The 8,125-nt window shown below is 48.4% G+C and overlaps 1 long non-coding RNA gene across 2 annotated transcripts; it reads left to right on the plus strand.

Moving 5' to 3' along the window:
- The first annotated feature begins 920 nt into the window (after positions 1-920).
- LOC136331819 (uncharacterized) lies at positions 921-5,513 on the plus strand. Of its 2 annotated transcripts, none has more exons than XR_010730541.1 (3): positions 921-1,067; positions 2,209-2,452; positions 3,385-5,513. It is a non-coding gene; the product is annotated as an uncharacterized lncRNA (long non-coding RNA). The 2 variants fall into 2 exon arrangements; XR_010730540.1 differs by having other exon boundaries at positions 2,218-2,452.
- Positions 5,514-8,125: the final 2,612 nt, after the last annotated feature.

Below are 8,125 nucleotides of genomic sequence, written 5' to 3' on the forward strand. Positions count from 1 at the left end.
TCGGTTCAAGTGTCAGCTCCAGGAGCTGTGGATAGCTTGATTGATTGGAACAGCCTTAGATGGAAGTTGCTGGGTGGATCCCAGTAGGGGTGCATGTAGGAGTCTGTCTCACTCTCTCTCCTCACTTAAAAAAATTACCTCTACTGGGGGGCATTAGAGACTACTTAATATTTTTGTTGTGTTTTCTGGGTGTATGCCCCAGAAAACTGAGGGCAGGCCAGAAACTGAAAACAAGGCTCATGCACAAGGCTGGACGCCAGACCTGTTTTTTGTTTTGTTTTGTTTGTGGTTTTTTTTGTATTTTTCTGAAGCTGGAAACGGGGAGAGATAGTCAGACAGACTCCCGCATGCGCCCGACCAGGATCCACCCGGCACGCCCACCAGGGGGCGACGCTCTGCCCACTAGGGGGCGACACTCTGTCGAGACCAGAGCCACTCTAGAGCCTGGGGCAGAGGCCAAGGAGCCATCCCCAGTGCCCGGGCCATCTTTTGCTCCAATGGAGCCTCGCTGCGGGAGGGGAAGAGAGAGACAGAGAGGAAGGAGAGGGGGAGGGGTGGAGAAGCAGATGGGCGCTTCTCCTGTGTGCCCTGGCCGGGACTTCTGCACGCCAGGCCGACGCTCTACCACTGAGCCAATCGGCCAGGGACTGTTTTTAACTTATCAATCTGTCTCTTAACTTTAGTTATCTCCTAACAAAACAAGATAAATATCCAAACCCCTTACTCAATCTGGCCACTCATTCTTGGGTGAGCATCTGTGAGTACTACGTTACCCAGAAGATAATGCGCCAGGGTTCCATTGACGTTCAAGCGTTGAGCCAATGAAAACTCAGGAGATGGTCGATTCTGTACTTGGCCCATCACGTCGGGGTGGGACTTCTGGTGTCCTCCGATAGGCGGTCCTTTTGGCTGCACTGGGTTGGGTCTGAAGTGACTGGACGAGAAGGTGCAGGAGGAAGTTGTCCCCGTTGCATAGAGACGGGTGACAGTGCGGCGACTGTACCCGATCGCCAGCCCCTTTACTCCTGGAGTCCGATGGCGCGGCCACGCTGAGGCGACCGGACGCAGTGAGTGAGTCGAGTGAGGGTCACCTGTCAGGTCCTGCGACCCAGGCCTGGCGTCTGGGCCCGTGAGACGCGCGTGGGTGACACACGGTGTGACAGGGTAGGAGAGGGTGACCGTGGAAACGTAGAGGGGCGGCCTGGCCGGGAGGATCCGGGAACCCCGAGGTCAGCCCTGTGTGTTCAGAGAACTGAGAATGTGAGGCCGAGTGTTCAGGATGCTGGGGTCCACCGAGAGTTGGGAATAGAAAAGGCCACACCTTCTTTAAACTTTTCTTTTTTTAATCTTTATTTATTCATTTTAGAGAGGCGAAGGATGGAGAGCAAGAGAGAGAGAGAAGGGGGGAGGAGCAGGAAGTATCAACTCCCAAAGGTGCCTTGACCAGACAAGGCCATGGTTTCGAAACAGTGTCCTCAGCGTTCCAGGTCGACGCTTTATCCACTGTGCCACCGCAGGTCAGGTCCCTTAATTAGACTTTTAAATAACTGGAAAGGGGGTATTAGGAGGCAGAGAGGCATTGAGACTTTGTAGGGTCACTCAGCTGATAAGAGTCAGCACCTAGGGCCTGACCAGGCGGTGGCGCAGTGGATAGAGCGTCAGACTGGGATGCGGAAGACGCAGGTTCGAGACCCCGAGGTCGCCAGCTTGAGCCCAAGGTCGCTGGCTCGAGCAAGGGGTTACTCGGTCTGCTGAAGGCCCGCAGTCAAGGCACGTATGAGAAAGCAATCAATGAACAATTAAGGTGTTGCAATGCGCAAAGAAAAACTAATGATCGATGCTTCTCATCTCTCCGTTCCTGTCTGTTTATCCCTCTCTCTCTGACTCTCTCTCTGTCTCTGGGAAAAAAAAAAAAAAAAAGGAGTCAGTATCTAGGGTTAAGACCAAGAGAAAATGCAGTCATCCCAGGTCACACAGTTCCAAAACTGATGACCTGGGAGCCAAGAGGTCTTTGAAACCTGCTGTGGTCACCCACTTCTCAGGACCTCCTTTTTTTTTTTTTTTTTTTTTTTTTTTGACAGAGACAGATTCAGAGAGAGGGACAGATAAGGACAGATAGACAGAAAGGGACAGAGATGCGAAGCATCAGTTCTTTGTTGCGGCACCTTAAGTTTATTGATTGCTTTCTTATATGTGCCTTGACCGGAGGGGCTACAGCACAGCGAGTGACCCCTTGCTCAAGTCAGCGACCTTGGGTTCAAGCTGGTGTGCCTTGCTCAAACCAGATGAGCCTGTTCTCAAGCTGACAACCTCAGGGTCTTGAACCTGGACCTGGGCCCTCCTCCTCCTCCCAGTCCGACATCCTATCTACTATACCACCTCCTGGTCAGGCAGGACCTCCTTCACACCGATTGTTACCATCAGTACAGAAGCACTTATGGACCCTGCAAAGGTGCGTGAGTGAAGGGTGTTTCAGAACCTCCTTGATCTTGATCCCACTCATGATCGCTGCAATTGTGGAGTCCTGGGAGTCTCTACCTATCTGTCTTCTAGCTCTTTGGAACTTGGACCTTGAACAAATCCTAAGCCCAGGGTCCTCAGACCAGGCTGGGGGTTATATGGAGTGGTTACTATTGCTAGCAACAAATCACATAAGGTATAAAGGCAGATTGCCCCAGATACAAGGTACAACTACATTTAGACTTGGAGGTGTGGGCAAGGAAACCTCAAGTCTCCTTTCTTTTATTATGAGAACAGTGAGCGAGAGGTCAGGAGTTAGGCCTAGGATGAAGATGTGTGTCTTATTTTGGAGGTGATGGGAACAATGAGAGGTTTAGAGCAGAGGAGGAAGGTGATCTGACCAAACCATCCTCTGCCTTCCTGTGGCTGCAGCACGGAGAACAGGCTGGGGTTGTGTAGGTGGTAGGAAGACCACGTTGGAAATGAGATGACTAATAGTCCAGGTGAGTGTTGGTGATGTGAACCAATGTGGTCATCTTGGAGGTGACAGAAGTGCATGAATTCTAGATCAGTTTTTTTTTTTTTTTCCAGTAGATCTACTCTGGTTTTCTGATTTGAAGGGAAAGGAGAAAAAGAAATCAGGGATGACTGCAAGGTTTTTGGGTTTAGCAGCTAAAAGGATGAAAATTTCATCAACTAGGATAGGGAAGTCAGTAGTAGGATTGATTTTCATTTAGTTAGCTAGGGGTTTTGTTTTGGTTATCGGGGTATTAAGTGAGCAGGTGGACATACAGGTCTAGGACTCTTAGGTGGTACTCAGGATGGAGACAATGGCAAAAGGTGGTGGATAGTAGTATATGGACCAGGGTAAAGCTGGGTAACTTAGCTTGGGCGGCTGAAACAAAATACCTTTGTTTCTCACAGTTCTGGAGTCTGGAAAATCCAAGATCAAACAGCTGGCCGATTCTGTTCCTGGCGAGGAACTCTTCCTGTTCTGCAACTAACTGGACCCTCACATGGCCTTTCCTGGTGCAAACAGTGGAGAGAGCACAAGATCTTTACCTTTCTCTTCAAAATCTTGCTAATCCCCCATCATGTGGGTCTCACCCTCATGACCTTATATGAAACTAATTTCCCAAATTCCTACCTTTAAATACCATCACATTGGAGGTTAATTCTTTCTTTAAAAAAAAAAAAAATGTTTATTGTATTGATTTTAGATAGAGGAAGGGAGAGACAGGAACATGAATCTCCTCCTGTATGTGCCCTGACTGGAGATTGAACCAGCAACCCCTGTTCTTTGGGACGATGCTCTAACCAACTGAGCTATCTGGCCAGGGCAGCAGTTAGGTCTTAACAGGAATTTTGGGAGGACTTATATATTGTCTAGGACACTGTGGGTCATGTTTAGTAGGGTAGTCCTGGTCATGATGACATTAACAGCACCCCAGGAAGAGGAGAGTGGAGTCTGAGGACTGGGTCTCATGCATGGGCACCTAGGTGGGGCATCGTAAACACCACAAACGCAGGTGAAGGAGAGAAGTGGCCATGAGAACGGTGTGGGAAAGGATAACCTGGCAGGTGAGCAAAGTGGCTGATTCACTGCTCTGGGTACTCAACCAGGATTTTGTTGTGACCTTGGTTGTGTTTAAGGAGTTTCACTCAGGTGGGTGGACTCATTTAGGGCACAAATAATCATGAGGCAGGGTCATGAAAAGTGTCTGAAAGGGTTTTTTGTTTGTTTGGTATTTTTCTGAAGTGAGAAGCAGGTAAGCAGAGAGACGGACTACCATATGTGCCTGACCAGGATCCACCCAGCATGCCCACCCAGGGGGCAAGCTCTGCCCATCTGAGGCATTGCTCCGTTGAAACTGGAGCCATTTTAGTGCCTGAGGCGGAGGCCATGGACCCGTCCTCAGTGCCCAGGTCAACTTTGTTCCAGTGGAGCCTTGGCTGTGGGATGGGAAGAGAGAGATAAAGGAGAGAGGGGAGGATGGAGAAGCACATGGGCACCTCTTCTTTGTGCCCTGGCTGGGAATCAAACCCGGGACTTCGAAACGCTGGGCCAACGCTCTACCGCTGAGCCAACCAGCCAGGACATGTAAGGGTTTTGAATGAGATTTCGGAAGAGGGAGGCATCAAGTGCAGCCCCAGTAAAAAAGAGTTATGGGTGTATGAGATCCACAGTGATTCTGGGTGGCTGAAGCTAAAGCAAGGAGCAGAGTCAGGCAAGTAGACCTGTGGAGCAGGATTGTGGGTTGCTGATGGCAGTGGGGACCATTGGAGGTCTGTGGCAATACTCGATTCTGTTTAAATTTGCCAACCACTCTATATGCCATGTGTTGAATAACTAGGAAGGACAGAGAGATGCCTGAGTTGGAGGGAAAGGAAGAGTTAGTGACTGAGAGACAGGTGTGGTAGAAAGTGATGTCCACTGGAGAGGGAGTGAGAACTGATGGCCAGGGGGCACCACCATTGAGGACATACAGTAAAATGTGAGCCAACACCCTTGTTTGTGTCTGGGAGGCATGATCTGGGATTCTAGCAGAAGGATTGCCTGACAAGGGGGAGTGCTTTCCTGCTTGCAGGTCCAGAACTCAGATATCTATTGCTCACCTGCCTGTTGTTACCATGGATGGACACAGTGATCAAAAGAATCATGAGAGCCCTGGCTGGCTAGCTGGGCAGTAGAGCATCAGCCCAGCGTGTGGAAGCCCCAGGTTCGATTCTTGGCCAGGGCACACAAGAGAAGCACCCATCTGCTTCTCCACCCTTCCCCCTCTCTTTCCTCTCTGTCTCTCTCTTCCCCTCCCACAGCCAAGGCTCCATCGGAGCAGAGTTGGCCCGGGCACTGAGGATAGCTCCATGGCTTCCACCTCAGGTGCTACAATGGCTCGGTTGCTGAGCAATGGAGCAGCACCTCAGAAGGGCAGAGCATCAGCCCCAGATGGGCCTTTCCAGGTGGATCCTGGTTGGAGCACATGCGGGACTCTGTCTCTGCCTCCCTGCTTCTCACTTAAAAAAATATATAAATAAAAAGGCATGTTCATCTAGGATTCACAGAATTTTCATAGAGTTAATTCACCTTGTTATATTTGAACCTTTTGGTGTCTTTCATCTTACAGAAATTAAATAAAAAGGCATGTTCATCTAGGATTCACAGAATTTTCATAGAGTTAATTCACCTTGTTATATTTGAACCTTTTGGTGTCTTTCATCTTACAGAAATTGTACACTTAAAAATACTCTCAGCCCTGGCCCTGGCCGGTTGGCTCAGTAGTGGAGCGTTGGCCTGGCGTGCGGAAGTCCCGGGTTCAATTCCTGGCCAGGGCACACAGGAGAAGCGCCCATCTGCTTCTCCACCCCTCTCCCTCTCCTTCCTTTCTGTCTCTCTCTTCCCCTCCTGCAGCCAAGGCTCCATTGGAGCAAAGTTGGCCCGAGCGCTGGGGGTGGCTCTATGGCCTCTGCCTCAGGCGCTAGAATGGCTCTGGTTGCAACAGAGCAACGCCCCAGATGGGCAGAGCATCGCCCCCTGGTGGGCATGCTGGGTGGATCCCAATTGGGCGCATGTGGGAGTCTGTCTGACTGCCTCCCCGTTTCCAACTTCAGAAAAATACAAAAAAAACCCAAAAAACTCTCATTTGCTTATTTTTTTTTAATTATTTTTATTTATTCATTTTAGAGAAGAGAGAGAGAGAGAGAGAGAGAGAGAGAGAGAGAAGGGGGAAGAGCAGGAAGCATCAACTCCCATATGTGCCCTGACGGGGCAAGCCCAGGGTCCTGAACCGGCGACCTCAGTGTTCCAAGTCGATGCTCCATCCACTGTGCCACCACAGGTCAGGCTCATTTGCTTATTTTTAACTTTTGGTTTTTGCATTGCTTTTTAAGTATTTGCTGTAACTTTTGTTATAAGAAATATAATTCTATATGGTTTTATTATATGACCAATGAACATTTGTTAGAGCAGTGAATAAACATGACACCTCAAAATCCCTTTTTTATTTTTACTCTTTTGGCTAGTCTGAATGCCCTCTTTAACTCTTTCCCCAAGCTAGAATTGCTCAATGTACTCCTGAATGAGAAAGAAACAAATTTTCTGGCCTGTGGTGGTGCAGTGGATAGAGCGTTGACCTGGAATGCTGAGGTCACTGGTTCGAAAACCTGGGCTTCCCTAGTTAAGGTACATTTGGGAGTTGATGCTTCCTGCTCCTGCCCCTCTCTCTCTCTTTACTCTCTGTTTAAAAATGAATAAATAAAATCTATTTATTTTATTATTATTTTTTTTTACAGAGACAGAGTCAGAGAGAGGAATAGATAGGGACAGTCAAGCAGGAACGGAGAGAGATGAGAAGCATCAATCATCAGTTTTTCGTTGCAACACCTTAGTTGTTCATTGATTGCTTTCTTGAAATATGTACCTTGACTGCGGGCCTTCAGCAGACTGAGTAACCCCTTGCTCAAGCCAGCGACCTTGGGTCCAAGCTGGTGAGCTTTGCAGAAACCAGATGAGCCCACGTTCAAGCTGGCAACCTCGTGGTCTCAAACCTGGGTCCTCTGCATCCCAGTCCGACACTCTATCTACTGCGCCACTGCCTGGTCAGGCCAAAATTGAATAAATAAAATCTAAAAAAAAAGAAAGAAAAAAAAGAAACAGGTTTTAGAGATGGTGTCCTCAGAGTGACCAAGGTTCCAGTAGAGTCACATGTTCAACTGGATTCTAATCTCTTCTCAGACTAACTTACTTATCAAATTTCACCCAGTTTTACACTTTTCACCCTTCACTGGTATTTCCCCAGAGCTTTCCACCTCTATCATTAAAGAACTACATGAATGTTATTTTTGAATTTTGTGCAATTTCTACTTTACAACTATCTTTAGAGAGATAATCTGAAAGCTTCATGCAGTAATGTCTATTCAAAAATAGGAGACGAGCCTGACCTGTGGTGGCGCAGTGGATAAAGCGTCGACCTGGAAATGCTGAGGTCGCCAGTTCGAAACCCTGGGCTTGCCTGGTCAAGGCACATATGGGAGTTGATGCTTCCAGCTCCTCCCCCCCTTCTCTCCTTTCTCTCTCTCTCTCTCTGTCTCTCCCTCTCCTCTCTAAAATGAATTAAAAAAAAATCAGTGATACTGTATCTTATTACATCCAAGAAACCATCTAGTATAAGCTACACCCAGATTCAAACATCAAACTATGAACAAAAAAATAGGAGACGAGATCAGGCACCTTCAGGGTGGTATGGCCGTAGACCAAAAATAGGAGAAATGCTTTTCTCATAATAATGACTAGTGTGACTCTGGCCTGTTATTCAGTGGGTAGAGCATTGGCCTGGTGTTCAGACTCCCAGATTTGATCCCTGGTCAGAGCACACATAAGAAGCAAACATCTGCTTCTCTTCCCCTCCCTCTTCCCTACTCTCTCTCTTTCCTTCTTGCAGTGAATGGCTTGATTGGTTCAAAGTAGGAGCTCCCCAAATTAGATCTTACAGGTTCTGTACCTTTACAGTATTCAAGCAATGGGCACGTGATTCCTTTAAGGTTTCCCAGGACTCAAGAAGAGGGGATGACGGCCCTGGCCGGTTGGCTCAGTGGTAGAGCATCAGCCTGGCGTGCAGGAGTCCCAGGTTCGATTCCCGGCCAGGGCACACAGGAGAAGCGCCCATCT

The sequence above is a fragment of the Saccopteryx bilineata genome, chromosome 3 (assembly GCF_036850765.1).
Source record: "Saccopteryx bilineata isolate mSacBil1 chromosome 3, mSacBil1_pri_phased_curated, whole genome shotgun sequence".
Taxonomy (NCBI): Eukaryota; Metazoa; Chordata; class Mammalia; order Chiroptera; family Emballonuridae; genus Saccopteryx; species Saccopteryx bilineata.